At 36.6% G+C, this 25537-nt stretch overlaps 1 protein-coding gene across 2 annotated transcripts in view; it reads right to left on the bottom strand.

The window, feature by feature from the left end:
- ADAMTS17 (ADAM metallopeptidase with thrombospondin type 1 motif 17) overlaps nt 1-25537 on the bottom strand; it is a 3302852-nt gene that overhangs the window by 1793522 nt on the left and 1483793 nt on the right. The window lies entirely within an intron of this gene.

Raw genomic sequence — 25537 nt, forward strand, 5'->3', positions numbered from 1 at the left:
CTTACCATGAAGACCATGTCTCTGAAATTTAATTCTGAAAAAGCCATGTAAATTACTCTCTTCACTGAAATATTTCTACAGCTATAGCATTGCCTTTTTTTTTGGTCTTCTGTATAGTCCCGATAACTGATCCCATGTCTGACAGTTATAATTCCAAACTTCAGGGCCACTACAGTGAATTACTGTCCCTTTTTCCTAGGTGCAGTTACCTCAAAAGTTATTATATTCACCTGTAATGATGATATAGAGAGATGAAGACCTGACTATGACTCAGATGACCCAAGTTCAAATATCAGCTTAGGCACTTGATGGTGCAATCAGGGAGGATAGGTGTAACTATTACCTACCGTGGTTGGGCAATGTCACACACGGAACACATATGTGGTGGAGAATGAAGAGACAGTAATGCACAGTACTGTCTGGAAGTGGGCAGGGCATACTGCTGACATCAGTCCCCCTGGTAAAACTGAGAAAATGGGCAAAATTGTTGCCCACTGCACATGCCACCCACAAGGTGTTGCTGACATGCACATGGTTGGCCATTTAAAATTAAATACTCTCCTGGTGGCAGTATGATACTACCCCAGATGACTCAGTCTCCTTGCTGGCCCCAAACACAGCCAAGGGGAATAAAAAATGCTATGGTCCTGGGAGCAGTTGGTAGTCAGTAGCAAAGAGCAAAAATTAGCCAAAAAATACTTTAATAGGAAACAAAAGCACAACAGCTTGCATGGGATGTAGATATTTTTACTGTTCACATGAAACAATAATTACTTTGCTTTTTATAGAGTTTAGCAAACATTAGCAGTGTTTAGTTATCACTAGTTTGCTTTCTGTAGTTTTCGTAGAAGTGATTTAACTATTAATCTTCTGGGCTTCTGGCAAATGTTTCAGCCATTTATGATGCAGAGAACCAGTGCAAGACAGGAATCCACTGAAGCACAGGATGCACAGTCTTACTGTTCCAACATCTACGGGTGATAGAATAATTATTTTATCTAGGTCCCTGTTATCCTGATGTGAAAGGAAATGGAGCAGCCTGCTGAATGCCCACATATGCACACAGACTCTGCATAGGGGATACCCCATCTGGAACAGAACAGGAAAACCAAACACTGCGAGGCATCTATGCCAAACACTTCCTCACAGTGCTGCCCTTGCATCATACTGCTATCCGAAACTTTAAGGCTCATAATTTAAAATTTGAAGTACAGCTGCTAGATGCATGAACCAGTAAAATTCAGCTTTTTTGTATATGGTCTCAAACACTCCCTTGAAAAAAATTCAGCTTACTAACAAGTACTTTTATACTAGAAAGTGGAAACAAAGTAAGTATTTGTGTAAAGAAAGAGAAATCAAACACCAAAATAATACAGATATTACGTTTTTTTAAGTAAAGGAGCAGTCGTATGCTTTCATCTTCAGAGGTCTTATTAATGTGCCTAGTTAAGTAAGGTAAACTAGTCGGACATTTAAAGGGAGGAAGCAGAACACAGGCTTATTTTTAACTTTGTAAGGAATGTATGGTAGATGTACAAGGGCTCAGAATTAAAACGCACCTCTGTGCCAAAAGTAGAAAAATATATTTAAAAAACATCAAACTACCCAGCTTGTGTTATTTCTTACACTTTTATGTTTTTTCTAGCTGGCCGGGTATAACTCAGGTGGCTTAAGATAATGCGGTCATCTAAATTCCTCTAGAGAAAAAGAAACTTAACGTTATTTATTTTCTGTAATGTATATTATACACTAAAATTGTCCCGGTACATACTGCTGACCTTCAAAAGCAGCTCTAAAATAAGTTCAATGTCTACTGAATAACTCCTCCTCCACTAGCTCTTGTCTCCTCTTAACTCTATATACTGCCGTTTCCTACTGAGCACTGGGGAACTTCATGAAAAACCTGCTTCTGTAAAAAAGCTCAGTTCAATATAAACTTCAGCTGAACAACAAAATGTAGGTGGCACATGGACTGGGCTGTCTGCAGTCAGAACATGATGTTTTATGTATTAGGGCTGGCAAACTGCTTTAATGGGAGGGGGGCACAATAAAAGACTGAATTTCTAATGACTGAGAGATATCTCATTACCTGCATGCAACAGAAATAAGCCCACAGTTACTGTACCGTCTAGACTGACTTGCTTTAAAACCTGTATAAGCATGACGTTATGTAGGAAAATTAGCAGTTAACTAGAATATTCTGTAATACAAGTCAGAAACAATCAAGTGTTGGCAAGGATGCTGCATTTGCATTTTTTAAGTGGAGCTAATTCTGAAGGCCTTTTAGGTTTAACACAGTGGCACTCTGAGAAGTTCCTGGCTATCAGTAAGCCCTTTCAAAGACTCTTTTGAGGAAGGGATTATCAGTGACCTAAGGTTTAAGCACACTGGATATATGTCCTGCAAACCTATTTTATGGAGTTCAAAGGCAGTAATGCTTCAAAGGAAGCACAGTTATCTTAAACAAAATGAGCACAAATGCCTAAACCCTCTTTTGATGAAAATTGTGTTTTTTTTAATAACAGAATACAAGGTATAGGACTTTATAGTACTGTCACCAATCTGCTCCCAGCTTGCTAAGTCATTATTTGGCCTGTATATGAATAACCATGCTTACTTACTTTTCAGAGGGATACAAAACACCCACAGCAATTAATCCAAATAAAACCTAGAGACAAAAAAGTGTCTGCCTTGCAGGACAGAGAAGGCACACAGCACAATTGTTAGGAAGGAAGTAATTTCAAAAGTGCCCGTGTCTGCTGTCTGATAATTAGAAGTTGCTAGTTTCAATTGAATCTCCAGTTCTTAATTTTGGTTGTTCCTACGTTAAAACTCTTAAGCTGTCCAAAATACACACAATATACTATGTACTTAGTACATACATACTTTGCTTTATTTTTATATTATTTAAAATACACTTTGACAAAGTCAGCTGACTCAAAGTATATTATAGTGCAAAAAGAATGTCAACTTTGTGCAAAGCCCTAATTTGACCTTTACTTGCATTATTTTAATTTGTTAATGGGTACCCTGTTTTAGGGATGACCTAGTAGCCCTGTCTGGTTAAGTAACTTTCTCATAGTAACACAGTAAAGAACTGGAGGTGGAGGAAATCAAACCTGTACCCTGGACTACAGTTAGCAACTCATTAACATCTCACATTCTTAATCATCTGCTCTCAGTGTCAGATGTTTAAAACATATTATTTTACAATCTGTAGGTTGCAACACAAAACTAAAAAAGAAAAATCTAAGTAAAATTAAAGAAAACTACTAAGGATACAATTCTACTAAACTGCATGGGGCTAGAATTTATCCACTCGTAATACTAGAAGAAATAAGATTAATATTAGCATTTCATTACAAAAACATAAAACCAAGCCTCCACAATGCAGAGAGATAATGCCCTGACTGTGCCTCAGTTGACCATATCTGACTAGCAGCAGAGATACTGGAGTAACCATGCATGAGTAAATGGGGGCGAGTGGCAGAGACTATCCACAGGGGAGAGAGGCAGCCTAGGCTCGCTGCAGCAGCAGCATTAAGAGCCCGGCAAGCTCCACACTGCAGACAGTACACCACTTGGTTGGGAGTATGACCATATGCAGACATGAGCATGCACATCCAAAAGGCAGCCGTAGCAGAGCTCACAAGGCAGCCGCAGGGTGGTGGGGTTACAGTGCACTCCCTGATAGCAGTATGATGCTGTACCAGCTTCCTCAATCTCCTCCTCAGTCTTAAATGTGGATTGGGTTGAGCTTGGTGGAGGTTAAGGCAGGCCCTATATACCTGGTGAACAAGGAGAATATATTATTAACAAATAAAAGCATAGGAAGCTTATCATAAGTGATTTAATTCAATATAATATCAAAAATCTTAAAAAGGTTTAAAACCCAGCAGTTTGAATTTGGTAGATCCCATCTAACGAATCTGAGAAAGTAAAACAAGCTGTGGACAGTGGACACACTGTTCACACAGCATACCTCAACTCAGCTAAGGCTTCTGACACCATACCACATGCTAATATAGCAAGCTGAATGAGCCCCAAATTAACCCCTATGTAGTTAGGTGAATAGCAAATTGATTGAGAGATAGAACCCATGTAGTGAGAGGTGCATCCTCAGTAAACATGAAGCTGACCAGTGGTGTTCCTCAGGGCTCCATATTAGGAACCCTACTATTCTGCATCTACTTCACTGATCTCCAAATAAGAAATGGAGATATATGGCTAACCAGGTCTGCAGATCACTGCAAACTTAGTGTCATCCTCAAGTCTACTCACATGTCAACAACTGTTGCTCAAAAAACAGGTTAAAACTACATGTTAAAAAGTGAAATATTATCACATTTGATAAACAATCCCTTCATCCACCTTATAGCATAAAAAAACTCCCCACTTCAAAATTAAAGTGTGGTGAGAGACCATGAAACATGGGTAGATAATTTTGTTGCCTTTGACCATCACGGAGCAACAGTCGTTACAAAATTTTTTTGCCTGGTGCAAGGTATTCAATCTAGATCCAAGGAAGTCCTTACCCCTTTATATTCTGCATTGATCAGATCTATTATCAAATATGGTGTTCTTTTTGGGATGTATCTTATTAAGCCATATCAAGCAAATGGAAAGATCCCAGAGATTTTGAACTAAAAAAAACATCACAGGCTTAAAAGACAACAGCTACCAGGAGAGGCTGGAAGAACTGTCTGTTTATTCAGTGTACTACAGACTCCTTAAGGACGATCTATGCCTTCCCTTTCAGGCCAACAGGGATTCAGTAGTCCAGGACCTCTTATATTACTACAAAGAAAATAGTCCCTTAACACTAGAACCAAAGATCTAAACATGTTTCAGTAAATAAAGAAAACAGGGTGGAGAGACAGATTTGTTATACAGTGTTTACCTCTTATCTGGAACAAACTTCCACTCCAAATTAAGCAATGCCAATTCATGCCTGGTACAACTGGCTCATTGATTCTTGAAAAGGAGGCAAGATCTAAGGTGGGTACTGGCAAGGTATAAATAGCCACAAAGTCCAGTTGCTTTGTATATACTATGATTCTATGATTAACTTCTTGCATGTACACTAGCTCCTTTGTAAGCTTCTCAAGAATCCTGCTCTTTAGGGACACGTCTTCCGGTGTTTGAGTCCTGCAGCCCTGCCAGACCATGGCCTGTTTTGCTCAATACTTTTGTTGTCTGTACTAGGGAGACCCTAAAAGTGGGGGTCAATTCATCTCATACCCAAACTCAATCAGCCTCCCTTATGCAGTACAGTTATAAGATCACCCCACATCAATAGATTAGGTAACCTGCTACAAAAGATCTAGCATGAGAGAAAGTTCCAAGAGCTTGTGCACTCTTTACTCAGCTCAAGGGGTGTGTCCTCTTTTTTATGTCATTTGTCTGACTACTTAGTACAAGAGGAGGAGGTGCAAGAAGAGATTTTACCAGCTAATATCACACTTAAGTTAAAAGTAGGATAGGATCCTTTAGGTAAATCCTCTTGCAGACAATGCTCACTAATTAACAGAGAACCAAATATTATTACCATTAATGCTAACTTCCCTACTAGGCAAGTTGAGGTTTCTACTGCTAAATGAAGCACAAGTGGTTTTGTCATGGGGCAGCAATCACCCTCCCATCTTACAGTTATTGCATATCTACTAGCATCAGTTGACAGCCATTAGGATGTTTTTTGTTAGATGCTAAGAAAACCTTTGTAAGATTTCAATATGGCCACCTTGCAGGGCATGGCTTTTCTGCCAAGGTTATGTGCCCAGATTAAGGCACTGTATCACAAGATTTAGATTGGGATTTGGTGCAAGTGAGTTTTTTTTTCCCTTTTGCCATTTCACGTAGGGCTTTGCAGAGCTGCGCTGTGCTCCCATATTTTTTAAATTTCAATCGCTTTGTTACACAACACAGAAAAAATCCTGTCATTCATGGAATTCACCTGCAAAGAGGAATAACTAAGCCCCTGGCTTATGAACATGGTGTGCTTGACCTGTTTAGTAAACTTGGAAAGTCAGACAGTGTTATGTTGGCAGTAATAGGTATCTATAACAAATATCCAAAACTATAAACTTAGCATCTTTTATCCTATTATTAGTACAAAAATAAGCATGTGATGGCTGAGAGAGGGTTAGAATGGGCAGCTAAGAGAATTGGCTCTGAAGTTCACCAGGGACATTGTTTCAGGAGAATCTGAATAAAGTAAGAAATAAATTGCAATCAGGTTTAGCCAGGTGGGGCCAAGTGGGGTTGACTGTTTGGGGAGGATTACTGCATTGAAAATGAAACTGTTGCCTGCTCATTGCAGCCCCTTAATATGCTTCCTATTATGTTAAAACTTAAGGGGTCCTGTTAAAAAAAAAAAGATGATGTGTACCTGGCTCTGAGATGCAGAGTGATAAAGCCCTGACTGCGAACCAGACAAGCCGTAGATGAGGGTAAGGTGGTTCACACAACCTATCTTGACCTCGCCAAGGCTTTCAACACCATCCCCCATTCTGGAATTATAGTTAAACTCACTAAACTAGGTATAAATCCCTATGTCACAAGATGGGTTGCCAACTGGCTCACTGACAGAACCCACACTGTAAAAGTTGCAGACTCCAAATCTGACCTCAAACCAGTGACAAGTTCAGTCCTGGGACCTCTCCTGTTTGGTATCCACTTCTCTGAAGTACAGGCTAACACAGAAGGCCTCTGGCTAATGAAGTTTGCAGATGACTGTAAACTAGGAGCCATAGTCAAGTCCCCAAATGATGTGGACATCCTACAGAAGGGCCTTGCTGAGACAGATGCCTGGTGTCAGAGCCATGGCCTCAAGCTCAATGCCAAAAAGTGTAGTGTCATCCCCTTTGGTAAAAACTCTGTACCCATGAACTACCACATAGGCAGCAATCTAATTAACACCGAATGTGTGATAAGAGACCTTGGGACCCAGGTGGACAGTACTCTCTCCTTTGATAGTCACATCGCCACAGTAGTCAGGAAGTCCTTCTATGTGGTACACCTCATCATAAAAGGGTTCTCATCCAGGAAAAAAAGAGGTCATTGTTCCCCTCTACTCGACAATCATTAGACCCATTATAGAATACAATGCCCCTTTTGGAATGTACCTCACAAGACATCTGCAGCAGCTGGAAAGGCCACAGGAGTACCTCACAAAGAGGATTACTGGAGTCAAACAAATGCCCTACACTGACCGTCTCAAAAAACTCCAGCTTTACTCCATAGCATATCACCTACTCTGAGGTGATCTCTGCCTAACATATAAAGCTATGTCAAACCCAGAGCTGTTGGACATGCTACACCTAAAGAAATCCCAATCTTTCTGAGCTACATGCTCTAGGGACCTAAACCTTGTCACCACAATAAACAGGACATGCTGGCGGGATATATTCCTGTCCCAGAGACTTCCCATACTCTGGAACAGGCTACCCATCTATGTCAAGCAAAATTCTTCATTAGCACTCTTCAAGAAAAATCTTGGTGAGTGGATGGGAAATAGGAAATACACCCCGGGGATCTCTTCTGTGTCTCTGCTCGACAGTGGCACAGGAAAATAACTTTCTTGGGTGGCATAAGCCAGGGAACCTTGTTGGCTAGGCTTACATAGGACCTTGGGCCAATAGTCTAGTACCTACCTATGAACCTATGAACTGAGACTGATTAGCTGCATGGTAAGCTGGAAGTGCCAGGGACTGGTGGACAACAGATGCATCACTTATATCAGAGCACGCAACTGGAGGAAGGGTAGGTCCTCTCCATGTAATGACCTGGCACTTGAGGGGAATGGAGTAGTACATGCCCCCAAGAACAGGCCCTGGGGTGAGGGATATGGGGGGGTCCACCCAAGTGGATGAGGTAGCACTTGCAAAGGGATGACCGGGTGTGCTTTTGTATCAGTGACATAGGTGGCCCATCTGCAGTGTCATTGAGCCCATGTTACCACTAGGAATGGGAGTTAAGCGGTATACTAAACAATGCCCTAAGGGCTGCCAGGATGACAGCTTCATGATTGGTTCTTGACTCTCAAAGTAATGTATGGGTTGGGGACAGCTCTCACCGCATGAGGAATAAATGGGTCATTTGATTATGGGAAGATGGTAGGCATTGTGGCACCAAACAATATTAGGGAAACTGTGCAGTTCAAACAGGAAACAATGCCAGAATATAGTATGAGTCAGTGGTTCCTGAAAATGGTAACTCAAACAGGTAAACTCTGAGCCCAGCTAAGCAAAAAAGTACCAAACATCTAAAGCAGCTCAAAAATAAGAAAATTATCATATTTTTAACTTGGTGCTATTAAAACTAGATTGCTTTGTAGCACTATGTTCACCTTTTTGAGCTGCTTTAGATCTTCGATAGAATACAATATGATATGATAATTTTAACACTGAAGAAAGGGATATGAGACAATTTTTTGTGAAGGCCAGAGCTGCCCAAATATTAACATTCATAGGAATGCTATAGAAGAACTTCATTATTCCTCCACAGATTCAAAATGGTCAACCTATATTGTAAAACTTGAGCATGTCAGTGGAACAGGTCTCCTTCTAGAGCACTAAATTTTGTTCACGTGACACTAATGGGTCTCTACATTGGGTGGGCATGGTAATTCAACCCAGATTAAGACATAGGAGCAGTATATTAATGATCCAGAATGAATCAGCCAATAGAGGCGACTCCACACATTAAGACAGAATAAGTGGTACAGAGCAAAATAGTTTTTTTATTTTTTTTTTTTAATCATGTTGATTGTTCAGTTTGGGGCCCCACACAATAGCAAAAATCATGGACTTTAAATGACCCCCCCAACACACACACACACACACACACACTAGACAGACTTGGCCAGCAATCATTTTCAACCATGACCTGGGCCAAATGACTCAATAAATACAAGATTACAGCTATGTTACATAAAATCTAACCACTAAATACTATATTTGTTGAAGGTTGAATGTCGAGCTGGCACCTCGGCATTCGTGAAAATCTACTGCCAATCATTAGCAAACCAGAGTTCCGCTGTGGTGACCCCTAACCGGGAAAAGCCTAAAGACAACAACAACAAATACTATATTTTCTGTTGTGACAGCAGTGGGCAAACTACCATTTGTCACCAGCCAGGTAAATAAGAGAAAATTAAGAAGGTGAGTATTGTGTTTTTATGACTCTGTCCTTGCTCTCTGAGTGTGTGCGGTTTCAAAGTTAATATTCATACATGTAGGTTGGGGGGAGGGGGTTGTCCTCATGTCATTAAGTGCATGGAGGCTTGCCCATTTAAAACATGTGCCATTTTGAGTAGTGACCTTCCAAGTTCAGATGTTTTGGGGTTGAACAAATTGTCTGTTGCTTATATGAGATATAAACTGGAGCAGCATTAAAGTTCATCCAGATTTATTAAAGTGTTTATTTACTAACTACAGTGTCACAGTAATAAAACACATAATAAAATAAATATAAAAGTAACAGAAGAATAGATATAAAAACAGGATGAACAAAATAGCAAGCTAGTAGTAATTACTTGACTGAAACAATATAATTTTAAAGACGTTCTCATGTGGTCAAATGCAAAGAAAAGAAAATTCAAATGAAAATTAAAATTAAGTGTAACTAAAGCATAACAACTCATAATATGTACATTTCTTAAGTAATATTAACTTTTATTTTTGTCTTAATTTCGTAATTAAAATCATATTCTGTTAAATTTAATTTTCATGTTACAAAGAATATTCCATTCCTATCTCAACTGTGGACTACCTACTATTTTATTTTATTATTTTGTAGCATGTATTTTAAAGTTCGATTTTTAATAGTGAACTAGGTGCCTAACATATTTCAGAGAGAGAACTTCACACTCTCCACACTGAAGTTTCTGCTTGGTTTAATTTCTTAACATCAAATTTTATTTTTATAGTTCTTAATAAAAATGTGAATTATACAATAAAGGGAAATTAATATTCCAAAATGAGCATGATGATTACACAAACATGCAGTGTGCCCTGTTGTAAATTGAGCAGAACACAACAGAAAAAAGTCCAGCTGCTGCTGTCTTTTTCAGTGGCCAGACTTCACACTAACAAATACAGCAACCATTCTACCATATTTTATGAGGGACTGGGCAAAATCCAAAAAAAACAAGGACAATATGCAAAACTCTACACAGGTGAGATGTATGATTACCAGCAGTATGATAATCACATATGTCAATTGTTTAGAGACTTGCAGAATGTCCCTCATTTACCTCTTATTTCTGTCCTGTCTCCCATAATTTTTCATAAAATGTCATGCTTAAAAAAATAAAAAACTGAGGCAGAGGGACAAACCACCACATCCTTGTGATCAAACCACGACAACTGTGGGTAAATCCTGATATACCTACAAACATTAATGTATTATCGCTAAATTATACAATGACTGGCAATTAATATTATAAAAACAAGCATGCTGATTGGCCAGCCCAACCAGCGTGCCCGTTGTAAATTGTGTCTATACAAACGGGAAAAGGTCCAGTCACCCGGACTTTTTCCTGTTACTATTTCTCATAATTTGTTTTACTTTTTTTTTTTTTTAATAAAAAAAGAAACCGGAAGACTTAAAGCAAACGAGGGAGATGGCACAGACAAAAATAAAGGGATAATCAGGTAAGTTCTGCAAAATTAAAGAAACGTACCTAATTATCATTTTATTTCATCAGTTCCGGCTCTCCTGAAAGTAAAACGTTTACGTTTTTTTTTTTATTTTGAATTTAAAAAAACAAACAAAAAAAAATGTAAATCTTCCTTTTTCCGATGCTTCCCCAGCACAGCTCTGGTGTACTGGGTAAGAGTCCCATACGCATGTGCAGTACATCAGAAAAAGCTCCAGGATAGCAGAAAATCGCGGAAAGGCATCACGGAGGCATTATACAAAGACATTCTTTAAGAAAAGTAAGTTTTGTTTTTCTTAAATAATGTCATTGTATAATAGCAATAACTCACGTCTGGGTGGAGGCAATGCTGGATTTACCCACAGTTGTCTTTAGTCACTCGGGTGTTGCCCTCATGACCAAACCACACCATCCATGGGTAAATCCAGCATTACCCACACCCAGACGTGGGTTATTGCTTAAATAAATTACAGGAAGAGAAAAAACATGTAAGCTAAATAGCAAGGGCTACAGGGATAAGTAAATAAAGACAAGTCATATATAAAGCATGAACTACAGTGATCTCCCTCTAAATGACCCACCTACTAAAAAAAAAAAAAATCACACATATCTTTTATTATGTAGGTTGGAAAAGAAATGTGCACTCCAGGAGTAATCTACCTGCAATTCAAAGGGGTGAGTGAGCTCCATATACACAAACATACAATAAGACTTAGCTGTCCACCAACAGAAACAATATGGAGCAGCTCATGGTCGTCACAGGCAAGTGACAGCCATCAAAATGATGCTGATTCATAGCTTTAAACTGTACCTCATTACAAGAAGCATTCCTCATTTTGGGCCTTAAAAATTCATGTTCCTTAAAGTTCCATATTGAAATAGTCTGTCACATTCAGTGTTAGGAATTTTTTTAGCTGATATCCATGGCAAATATTATTGAAACATTAATTTATCAAAATAACTTTTTTGTAGTACAAAGCAGCAGATTTTAACCATCCTTTGAGCTTCCTAGTTGGAGTTGTTGGTAAACTGTTAGTAGGCCTCCCACATTTTGCCTATTTGTTGCACATTATGAGAGTTAGTGTTTCTCATTTTGGAAATGGAAGGTTGAGAGCTATGCAGTGCTTAGCTGTCATTTCAAAGAGATAGTGTTGAAACTAGTCATGAATTGCTAACTCCAAATCTTCATTTATTCATTCATTCATCCATTCAATTATTAGCGTCTTAATTCATGTCAGAGTTAAACAGAAGCAGCAGTCTGTGCTAACATTCAGTGACAAGAAGGCTGAAAACTAATCTTGGATAAGCTAGCAATCCATGGAGCCCCACCCCACTCGCACACAAAACAAGCATACTTACAGGCAAATTGACACCTGCAGGAAATTTGAAGGCTCGCCTATTCACTTGAATATTTGTATCTGATATCAAGGTTGGAGCAGTGATCCACACTGACTTTTTTCAGAATCAGCCCTGGAGGACTCTGTGGTTAAGTGACTTGCTCAAGGTTGGAGCAGTGATCCACACTGACTTTTTTCAGAATCAGCCCTGGAGGACTCTGTGGTTAAGTGACTTGCTCAAGGTTGGAGCAGTGATCCACACTGACTTTTTTCAGAATCAGCCTGGAGGACTCTGTGGTTAAGTGACTTGCTCAAGGTTGGAGCAGTGATCCACACTGACTTTTTTCAGAATCAGCCTGGAGGACTCTGTGGTTAAGTGACTTGCTCAAGGTTGGAGCAGTGATCCACACTGACTTTTTTCAGAATCAGCCCTGGAGGACTCTGTGGTTAAGTGACTTGCTCAAGGTTGGAGCAGTGATCCACACTGACTTTTTTCAGAATCAGCCTGGAGGACTCTGTGGTTAAGTGACTTGCTCAAGGTTGGAGCAGTGATCCACACTGACTTTTTTCAGAATCAGCCCTGGAGGACTCTGTGGTAAAGTGACTTGCTCAAGGTTGGAGCAGTGATTCACACTGACTTTTTTCAGAATCAGCCCTGGAGGACTCTGTGGTTAAGTGACTTGCTCAAGGTTGGGGCAGTGATCCACACTGACTTTTTTCAGAATCAGCCTGGAGGACTCTGTGGTTAAGTGACTTGCTCAAGGTTGGAGCAGTGATCCACACTGACTTTTTTCAGAATCAGCCTGGAGGACTCTGTGGTTAAGTGACTTGCTCAAATCCCCCTGTAGGTTTATGGAGGCTGATGGAATCAAACCGTGGAGATCAGGAAGAAGCTTGTAAATAACTCAGAGCCTTAGTGCCCTGCTCTGCTAGAGATCTTACTTACATTATGTCTTTGGGATGTGGGAGGAAACTAGAGCACTCAAAATACCTATACAGACACACAAAGGACATGCAGACTCCAAACTGAAGGCAAACCAGGAAACACATTCTCAACTAAAATGTGTACTTCCTGCTCTTTGGAAGCTGACAGAAAGAACTGACAGACCAATTGAAGTCAGGGCACTGCTTGTGGCAAAAAAGGGTAGAAATGGCATAAGTTGACTTTCTTTTTACATTTGTCATCTGATGTATTGGGCTAGAGGAGGAAAATGACCTCTCTCTAAGGACACTCCTATATCTTTGGAAGTTAGAGCAGAAGGCAAATGCCTATCTTTGACTAATTCTCATGGAAAAGAAATCACAATGCAGCAATAATCCTTACAATGAGCACATGAAGACAGGTTCTAGTAAAGCCACCTACATACACAGTGTTGGTGTTGTATGCTTCAAACCAAGGATCCATGGAACTTTGTTGTGAGAATAGTGCATGTCTTCATTTATTGCATTCTATGCAGACTTTCATTTCTTTATGAACCAGGAATCCAGTCAAATTCTATCTATACAAGAGCTCTCCCATGACCCAAAAAACGCATCTGTTCCTTTTTTGAGTAAGAAAGAGTTGTGGAAAGCCATTATTCAAGCAGCCATCAGAGTCTGTGCTGGCCATATCTCCCACAACCTCATGGTGTGCACACTTTAGCCTGTTTGCTGCAAACAATGGCACCTTCTTCTGCTATGTGTCATTTCTACAGTGGTTCAAGCTACCTTCCTCCTTCAGGAAGGGTCAGCTAGCAATGGCCACTTGCTCATCCCCAAAAACTGGCTCCTACAGTGCCAGGGCTGCTAATCAATCCTAGGCAGCAGACCTTCATCCCTCTGCACCACAGAGCTGTCCTTCATGAATAGTTTGGTGGCAAATGTATTGCATAGTCTTTGTGAATAAACTATGACCTACATTAGCTGAAAGGCAATCATTTATGTAATTTTACAACTTATACATCACATACAGAGAATGCTTATCTGCTACAAAATTAAGGTTTCTATATTTTTGCTAGAGTTTATATGACTATTTTATTGCATGGACTATGGAAAGGAACTTACTAGTATCTCCATCGGATCTGTAGTGGATGTGAGAACTCATGGGGAAGTCAGACAGAAAAACATTACTCACAGTCTAGCTGTAAAAGACCTTGATAAGCTGGTATTTGCCATAATTAAGCATTTTTGAAGCTGAATGAAACCAAGAAAAGATTGTTTTCGTTAAAACTATGTTTACTTTAAGATAGCAGTGGCTGTATAGGAGAGTTTGGTGAATGCAGGGACACGTTAAACAGTCAATTTTTCAGTTATCAGTGGTTTCTTTTTTGTACCATTCTTTTTCCTAACGTACAAATAAATGACCACTAGCAACATGGAAAACCAGACATCCAAATGTTATCATGTGTGATAATGCATGCAGGCTCCAAGAGTAATCCCATGGTTTGGCTTTATGAGCAATGATGGACTTATGATACATGCAGTGGTTTGCTTTTACCAGCTAACCAAATGACTGGACTTGGCTTGAACCAGCTTCTTCCACATTCCCTGCAGTCACATTAAATGGATAGTAGATTTGACTGCCAGGTCTGTCTCTTATTCATTGTACTTGATCTGGCAGCAAGTTACCTCTCAATTTCCATTTTCTACAATACTTGGATTACAAATATTCAGCCAGTTTAAAAATACAATTACATCTGTGCAGCTACACTGCATTATCAATACCAGGAAAAGCAAGTCAAAGACAAATGAACAGAACCTAGCCAGAAAGACCCAAACCCTTTTTTAACAAAAGAACAATTACGGAAGTTTAATTTTTAAGTCACCTAGATTATGACATTTAATGTAGTAACATTACGCCAAGAGTAAATTAGGTAATATCGTAAGCGGATCCACAATTTATCTCTCCTTTACTAGATACTCTGATGGTAGCAGATGAATGAGATTAAGACACATATATTCAGTGAAGGAAGACTATGTCAAGCAAATCTGTGTCTTTTTTTCTGTTTTTTTTGACTGTGTCAACAAACATGGCTATGGATATGACCAATATGGGTTTCAGTAAATCATTATGCACAGTACCATCAAAAAACATAAATATGTAAATTAGATAACCTTCCAGTGAGGCAGAAGGTGGTGTTTTCATTTAAAACCAGGAGCACAACAACATATGCTACTGGGATTAAGCCCCTCCGTTTTCACACACACACGCACACACACACACACACAGATATATATATATATATATATATATATATATATATATATATATATATATATATATATATATATATTTATTGAAACTAGTCAGATGTCACGATGTCAACATCATAATGTTGATGCAAAAATGTCAAAACACATACTTTGCATGCTCCAAGGATTATCCCTGGCTAAACCAAAAACAAGTGTTTTTTTTTTTTGCAAAGGGCAAGCCCCTTTGCATACTCATGTGTGGGCTGTAACCCCAGACCTCCATCTAATTATATATAATAATTCTGATGTCACACAATCCCCAGAAAAAAGTGAATATTCCTTTACCCAGGGACTGTCAGTCGACCATGTTTCTATGTTTCTCTTGACTAGACAGTCTTCAAATGTGTGTTTTTGAAGAAATATAATACATCTATGCATGTATATATATATATATATATATATATATATATATATATATATATATATATATATATATATATATATATATATATATATATATATATATATATATATATATATATATAGAGCAACATACAGACACTGGACCCATCCCAATTTGGTTTTGATAAAGGAAGGTCATGTCTTTTTTTTGAGAAGGCAATCATAGCAATGGATGAAAGGAAAAACAGTGCAAAACACTTACCTAGACCTGGCAAAGGCATCTGACACAGTAACCTACTCAGGTATCGTGGATCAACTCTCTGAACTAGGCATAAATCCTTACACAACTCACTAGACTGCCAGCTGCCTCACAGATAGAACCGAAGAAGTCAGGATTGGTGAGGCCACCTCCACTAAGAGGAAGGTCACCAGCGGACAACCACATGAATATGTGCTGGGCCCACCCCTGTTTGACATCTACTTCTTGGAGGTCAAGGCTAATGTCACGGGCTCTGGCTCATGAAGTTTGCAGATGAATGCAGATTGGGAACTATCATAAATTCCCCCATGACACTAACATCCTGCAAGAAGGTTTAACACAGACCAATGACTGGTGCCAAAGCCACAGATTAAAACTCAATGTAAAGAAGTGCATTATAGTGCCTTTTAGGAAAAGGTCTACCCAGGCAAATTACTCCATGTATAAGATATCCCTATAAGTTGACACAATAGTTAGAGAGCTGGGAACATATAGACAGTAATCTGGTCTTGACCACAGGTAGCCAAGGTAGAAAGAAAATCATTCTTTGTCGCCCAACTTATAAGTAAGGGTATCACATCCAAGTCCAAGGATGTTATAGTACCACTGTACTTGTCCCTTATCAGACCCATCACTGAATGCAATCCCCCTTTGACATGTACCTGACTAAGAATATGCAACAGTTGGAATGCTAACAGTGGTTCCAGAAAAATAGACTCTAGGATATTAACACACTGTCCAATACAAATTTCCTTAGAGCCCTATCTCTTTACTCAGTCTCTTACAGGTTACTGACAGGTGATCTGTGCTTGGCATATAAAGCATCCATAGATCCAGCCCGATGGCTCTTCTGCACATCCACAAAACAAGCAGCACCAGAAACACTACATCCAGAAATTTGAACTTTGCTTGCAAAATAAATAAATCATGCTGATGAGGCAGATATGTGACTCAATGAATCCCCATTCTCTGGAAAAGGCTCCCCATCCATGTGAAGCAGAGTCCATCCCTAACCCTGTTCAAATGTAGCCTTGACCATTGCATGGGAAATCACAAGTTCATCCCCAGGCTGTCTCCTATCTCTCTTACAGATTGAGGCCAACAGTAAACATTCCTTAACAAACATCAGATGGGTAATCATAAATTCATAACTGGGCTGGCCTCCATGTCTTTTACAGACAGAGGCCAACAGTAAACATTCCCTAAGTAATATACCTCCAATATAGCATTTCAGCAACCACCTAACATACCCCTCCTAAAAACATATTCCCGAATTAAGACGCAAATTTTACCAGGGGATGCAATTGAATTGGGTTGTGTGGCTAAGGCCTTGGTGGTGGTTAGCCTAGTATATACCTATGAATCTATGCATATATGTATATAAATATATATGTATATAAAAATATATATATATGTATATAAGTATATATATATATATATATATATATATATATATATATGTATATATATATATATATATATATATATATATATATATATATATATATATATATATATATATATATATATATATATATATATATATATATATACACACACACACACACACACACACACACACACACACACACACACACACACCATTCCCCACTCAGGAATCATAGAAAAACTCACTAAGCTAGGCATCACCCCCTATATCACTAGGTGGGTATCAAACTGACTCACAGATAGAACCCACAGTATGAAAGTAGCTGACTCCAAGTCAGACTGCTGACTGATCATGAGTGGAGTCCCACAGGGTTCAGTCCTGGGTCCTCTTCTGTTTGGTATCTATTTCTTTCAAGTCCAGGCTAACAAGAAGGGACTCTGGCTGACAAAGTTTGCAGATGATTGCAGGTTGGGAGCTATTATTAACTCCCCAAGTGATGTTGACATCCTACAGAATGGCCTCACTGAGACAAACAGCTGGTGTCAGAACCATGGCCTTAAGCTCAATGCCAAAAAATGTGTTGTCATCCTATATGGGAAAAACCCACTTCCCATGAATTACCATATTGATGGTAGTCCACTGAACACAGAAGGAGTTATAAGAGATCTGGGAACACAGGTTGACAGCAGCCTCTGTTTTTATCACCACATTGCCACTGTGGTCAGAAAGTCCTTCTATGTGGCACATCTCATTACTAAGGGTTTTGCATCCAGGAACAGAGAGGTCATTGTCTCCCTCTACTCTTCCCTCATTATGCCAATCATCGAGTAAAATGCCCCATTTGGCATGTACCTCACCAGATACCTGCAACAACTGGAGAGGTCGCAAAAGTACCTCACAAAGAGGATCCTAGGCCTTAAACACTTGTCCTATATGGACAGACTAAAAAAACTCCAACTATTCTATGTCTCATATCGCCTACTTACAGGCGATCTCTGCTTGACTTACAAAGCCAGGTTTGACCCAGCTCTGTTAGAAATGCTACATCTAAAGAAATTCCAATCCCTCTGCACCACATGCTCCAGAGACCTCAACCTCATTACCACAATGCACAGAATGTACTGGAGGTACACGTTCATAACCCAGAGACTGCCCATGCTATGGAATAGACTTCCCATACATGTCAAGCAGAGAGCACCTCACTGACCCTCTTCAAGAGAAATCTTGATGAGTGGAATGGAAATAGAAAATTCATCCCGGGAATGACTCCAGTGGCTCTACTATATATATATTCAGCGGTGGTGCAGCGGTAGCATTGTTGCCTCACAGCAAGAGGTTCTCCCGTTCGATTCTCGGCCGGAGTGCAGGGAGTGCCTTCTGTGTGGAGTCTGCATGTCCTCCCCACGGTTGGGTGAGCATTCAAAAGACATGCGTAAATAGGCATGCCTTCGTTGAAAGTTGAACATCAAGCTGGCACCATGGCGTTCATGAAAATCTACTGCCAATCATTAGCAGACTGGAGTTTTGCTGTGGCAACCCCTAACCAGGAAAAGCCGAAACACAACAACAACATATATATATATATATATATATATATATATATATAGATATATATATATATATATATATATATATATATATATATATGTATATGTATATATATATATATATATATATATATGTATATATATATATATGTGTGTGTGAAATTCCAATCCCTCTGCACCACATGCTCTATATATATATATACACACACACACATACATACATACACACACACACACACACACACACACACACACACACACACACACATATATATATATATATATATATATATATATATATATATGGGTCTACTTCAAAACCTCGACTTACCAGAATATTGAATCCCACTTCATCAAGATGACTCGCCATATCTTCAGTACATTGAACACCCGGAACAAAAAAACTAACCTAACCCTGGGTAAGTAACTACTTGACCACCAGGACAAAACAACAAACTATATATATATTGATAGATAGATATATGTATCTGTGTATGTGTATATAAATAAATATATATATATATATATATATATATATATATATATATATATATATATATATATATTGTATATATAGATAGATGTATATAACTGAAAAGAAAACCCAGTCACACAGGAGTTTTCACTGGGTATAAACTTAAACCTCCTGTGATCAACTGTTTCAGCTACAGGCTTCTGAATGTCCATGACTTGCTGATGAGTTCAATAAGAAGCCCAAAACATGCATGTCCACAGCTAGTGGCATTTGGCTTTACTGGCCTGCATGTATGCATAATGACTTGAAAAGTACAAAGTTATGGGCATTCGGAAAACCATGTAGCAAAAACACTTTAAGTGCTTAAGGGTCATTTTCATATATACATACACATATACACAAACATTTTCAGGAAATCAATCAACACATCATCAACAAAATATATTGAAAAAACAAAATGACAACCCAATGCCATAACCTTAGATCACACCCCCGTTACTGAAATATAAAAACTCTGATTAAGTGTTTAAAGATTGAAATGACTTGTGTTAAGTAAATTTTCTTTTTACCTATGGCTGTGCTCCCAGAGTTTTTCTTTTTTAATTATTATTATTTTGTTTCTGAGTACACCTTGTTGGTATTGTGTTTCTTGAACTGAGTTGAAAATTACTTGCTGTACAGGGTAATCCCATAAAAGGAGAAATTATATGCCTACTATTAGTTTGAAAACCTTTTAGAACACATGATAGATGTGGGTCATATTTTTGAAAGGTATGTAGGGATGGGCAAAACTAAAGGTAGAATTTTACTTTGCTAAATGTTTTAAGATTTTAAAATAACATAGAAATAAGTTTCATATGCAGAAAACAGATATAAACAATTGTAAGCAAACAAAAATAACAAAACAACTATTTACCAGGTGTCTACCCATTAATATAATAATGCAGAACAGTTATACAATAACATTTTAAAAAGAGAAAAAAAAAATGTTATCATCTAATTCAGTAGTCTCTTAAGTTTCATCCATGAATTTAATGTAGAGTTCCATCTAGTGGTTCTTTCTTTGATTGTTGAAATCTCCATCCGACAAGTTTCAATTGCAATGCTATAAAATTCCTTCAATGTGGGACTTGTATTACTTTTCCAGTTTCTTGTCATCACTTTTCTTGCAATTGTCAAGATGGACCAAAGAAGAGTGAAATCAATTTTCTTCACACATGAAGGGAACAGGGGTATTAAACAAAATCATCTAATTATTTAAACAAAAATTATCATTAAAAAGAGCTTGTAAAAAGGAATTCATAGTATTCCAAAAAGGTTTAGTTACATTACATTCACATATCATATGTTGCCAATTAGCTATGATGTTTAGATTACATCTCCAACCACCATTTTTCCCCAGTTATCATTACCATTTTGTGCTGTGTAATAAAAGATTTGTGCATGAATTTCCAAGGGAATAATTTCCATCTTAGTGATCTAGTGGTTTGAAAAGAAGATGCAAGTATTATTTTTTCCTCAGGTTCACTTGGAAAGTAATCATTTACTGTTGTGAAATAATCTCTATAATTATCTTGGCAAAAAGCTGTTTTAATTTTGATAATTTTATAAATTTTAGATAAATAATTTTTCTCTGGAGGGTTATGATGAATTTATAATATAGCTATAACTGATGACATTGGTGTGGTATATTGAAGATTTACCCACAGTTGGTGTGGTTTAATCATGAGGGCAAAGCCCAAGTGATTAAATAAAGCCAACCATGGGTAAATCTTCAATATACCACAACCATGGAGTCAGTTATTGCTATTATACAATGACATTATTTAAGGAAAAAAAAATACTTTTCTTAAATAATGCCTTTGTATAATGGCACATTACTGCTCTTCCACGGCTGGTGGTATATTGCTGCCTTGTTTTGATGTACTGTGCATGCATATGAGACTTGTGCTCCAATGCTTATGCAGTACATGAGGGCGGTGAAGAGGTAGCAACAGAGAAAGAAAGATCTCTGTTGTTTCTTCTTTGTTATAATCAAAAAAAAAAAAGAACCAGGGAGACTTTTATGTTAGGGCGAGTCGGGGCAGACAAAAAAAAAAAGGATAATCAGGTAAGTTTTTTTAAGTTTTGTAGAACATACCTGATTATCCTTTTATTTCTGTCTGTACCCTCTCCCAAACGTAAAATGTCTTCCTTTTTTATTTTGTATTAAAAAAAGTAAAAAAAAAAAAAAAAACGAGATATACTAATGGGAAAAAGTCTGGGCGACCAGACCTTTTCCTGTTGGTATATTCTCGGATTTACAATGGGCACGCTGTTTGGGCTGGCCAATCAGCGTGCTCATTTTTGAATGCTAATAGCCAGTCATTGTATAATATCAAATATTCAGTATGCTTTGGGATCTCCTTTTTAACAGAAACTTGCATCAGGGATAAACTTCTTTCTACAGCAAATCTGAAGTTTTGAAAATCTATCCATAACTCTCTATTTAAACTGAATGTATTTAATATATCATCAAGCGAGTATTTTCTTTTTCCAGTAATTGAAACCAAATATTGTTTTTCGTTAAGTTTGTCCATTGTAAATGTGTTGAAAGCATTGATATTATTTTGTGTGTATGCAATAAGGAAAATTAAAAAGATCCAAACCCTATATTCAGGTTCCCTAAAAACAAGATTTGTTGTAATGTATGACAGATTTGCTGTTACATTTTGAGATCCTAGAAAACATTCCTGTAATAACCAAATAAAAGTTTTGTTTATTTTATTATAAGAATTGTAATTTATTTGAGCATTCTCCATGATTATGTACCTTTGTATGTCTTTCCATTTGGCAGAATAATTTTTATTTGCCCATAAAATAACTGTTTTTATAATGGCTGAGGTGGAATATGTTTCAGTATTAGGTATGTCTATTCCTCCATTGGACCAACTGTGTTGATGATGTTTAATTGCGAATCTAGGTCTATTAGGGTACCAAAGGAATTTAATTATCAGGGAATTAAATTATTTTATATATTGATTTGGGATAGGGAGAGCTAGAGATTGAATTATGTATAATATTTTAGGCAATATAACCATTTTTATAATTAAATATCTTCCAATGTATAAAAAATTTACTCCAGTAGTTTGTAAGTTTTTTGACATTTTCTAAACTTTACTAAAATTTATGTTGATTATATCTTTAATATTTTTAGTTAAATCAATTCCTGTGGATCACAGCAGTCACCCTGCTAGACAGGGGTCCAGGGAAGTAAATACTGTGGGAAGAAATAGCCAGGGAATTGTAATGGCTAGGCTTGTATAGGCCTTAGGGCCAATAGCCTAGTACCAACCTATGAACCAAGGTATTTTATTCTGTCATCAGAAACTAAATATTTAGAATATTGTTGTGGTAAGTTAATAGGGTTAGAATTAATACATACAATATTTGTTTTATCCTCATTAAATATAAGACCTGATTTAGACTGAAATTTTTTATAGCTTTAAATAAGAAACTAAGAGTATTATTATTATCTGTTAATGTTAGTAAAATATCGTCTCCCAATAAAAGTATTTTGGAATTTAAATTATGTCCTAATTGTATTCTTTTAATGTTTCGATTTTCTCTTATATAATTTGCAAAGGTTCTATAGCTAAGGTGAATAATAATGGAGAAAGAGGGCAACCTATTTTTGTACCTTTATTAATTGGGATTAATTGTGAAATATAAGATCCTATTTTTATATAGGCCAATGAGTTCTCATATAATTTAGTTATTAGTAGTAGGAAATCTATTGGAAAAACACATTCCTGTAATACTAGCAAGAGATAGTCCCAACTGACTGTATCAAACGCACTATGAATATCTAAACTTACCAGTGTTAGTTGATCCTTTATTTTGTTGGCATAATCATTTATCATTAGGTTTATTTTGATGTTATCAAATGTATTCCTATTTTTAACAAAGCCAGTTTGATCTATGTTAATTAAATGTGGTAGGAATTGTTGAAGCCTATCAGCTAAGATGGACATAAATAATTTATAATCAATGTTTAGTAATGATATAGGTCTATATGATATACATTCTGTTGGGTCTTTATCAGATTTCAAAATTGGGGAGACTAGTGTATATTTCCACGAAGGAGGGATAATCATTACGTTTTTAACTGATTGTAATGTTTGCAATAAGATTTTCAAAACATTTTTGGGCATCAGTTTACATAGTTCTGATATGATCCCATCATTTCCTGGGTCTTTATTGTTTTTAAATGTATGTATTTGAGTTGTAAGTTCCATCACAGATATATATTTATTCATTACTTTTAGATGCTGTTCTGTTAATTTCTATATTTGTTAATAAAAATTTTAATTGCTTCCTTCAAGTCCATTTTTGGGTTGAATCAATTCATTTTAATATAATGTGTTCTGAACTCATTTAATATGTCTTCTATTGCAGTAACTTTTTCTTTTTATTCTCGTTATATATCTCTGATATGATTTGATTTAATTATCATTTGGTTCTGAATATTATTTTGCTTAAATTTTTGGGATTTATTGAATAATTACTTCATTTTATTTTCTCCATATTTATTTTGAGTTTATGATTTAAAATGTCTAAGTATTTATTTTGTAAGTCAAATATTGTTTGTAACAATGTTTTATTGTTATTTTTCCCTTTTTTGATGTTCAAGTTTTAATTTATCAATTTTCTCTTGCAGTTCTTTTAAATCTTTATTCCATTGTTTCATTTTTTGTGAAAACCAATTTATTATTCTCCTATAAAGATAAGATTTGAGAGCGTCCCAAATATATGTTATTGATATGTTATTTGTATTACTGAATTCTAAATATATTTGTATCTCTTTATCAAAAAAACTCTTTAAAGTCCTTCATATTTGTGATATAGGCTGGTGTTCTTTTGAAATGTATATAAGTATTATATGTCAAAAAAGATCAAATAAAATGGCATGATCTGAAATTGGGCATGAAGTTATTTTAATGTTATTTAAATATGTGACTAAATCATTAGAGATAAGAACTCTTATCAATTAGTGATTGTGTACCAAATCTATTTGAAAAATGAGTAAAATTAAGAGAATCTTTAACTAAAAATTGCTTAAAGTCTTTAACGTTAAGTATATTTATAAAGCTTTTTAATGCTTTTGCAGGTGGCAATATCTTGCGTTTTCCCTTTGTATTAGTGTTCTCTTCACTCAGTACACAGTTAAGGTCTCCAGCTATAATTAAAGAACCTTTGGAGTGTTGAAGTGTTTCATATAAGTGGTTTTAGCTGTTTTCACTCTTAAAGCAGGAATCCAGTACAAATTTATTAAGGAATATATTTTCTTATTAATTAAGATATTAACCAGACAGAACATACCCTTGTCATAATTATAAGTACTTAATATATGTGGTACGGCTATTGTGCTTTTCCACAAAATAACTCCTCTCTTCTTTTTTGGTTGAATTGGGAACTAGATATTACTGTATACTGTTTATTAGAGATCCTATCTAAATTTTTTGTTAATAAATGTTTCCTGAACAAAAACAACCTGTGGAGAAAATAGGTTCAACAATTTATAAAAAAATAGCTCTTCTACAGCTATTATTCAACCCATTTATATTAACTGATAAACATTTTAAGACAGCCATTTATTAGTAGCTAATTGTTAAATTTTGTATGTTTTGATTTCCATTTTTGATTTGAATGACATATAATTCTAATAAAAAACTAGAAATAAGCATATATCTTATAAATAAGAAATTAACATTTTTAAAATTAATGTTACATAGAAAAAGTTTATCTGTAGACACCAACACAAAAACTTTCAAAACAAGAACTGTATTACATAATAAATTTCTAACCCACCTAACCCTCATGGAGTAAACAACTCCAGACTTAGATAATACACAATCTAAGTCTTACTTTCTATCTAAGAAGCAGAATAAGTTCAACTCTGCCATTCAGAGTCTAAGTTTTGTGTAAATGTTTCACTTGTAATAGTATTTAAAATGTTTTGACTGTGATTAACTCTTTTATATATTTTCCCCTTATGATAATATAGTCAATTATGTTTTATAACAACTATTTTAAGTATTTTCATATGAAATTGTCTTGAGTAATACGCAGTTAGTTTGAATTAAATAAGTAGAATGTCAATAGCATTTACTTTTATTATGTAGTTCTTATTTTCCAATATAAATGCAAGAAAAGCCTATAGGCTATTATTATATGTGGTCATATAGTATAATTTCCAAAGTATGTCTAGATAAATATTACATTATTTCCTGCTATATGATGGGAATAAGTATTAT

This window comes from Protopterus annectens, chromosome 7.part0 (assembly GCF_019279795.1).
Source record: "Protopterus annectens isolate FY-2018-M chromosome 7.part0, PAN1.0, whole genome shotgun sequence".
In the NCBI taxonomy this organism is placed as follows: Eukaryota; Metazoa; Chordata; order Ceratodontiformes; family Protopteridae; genus Protopterus; species Protopterus annectens.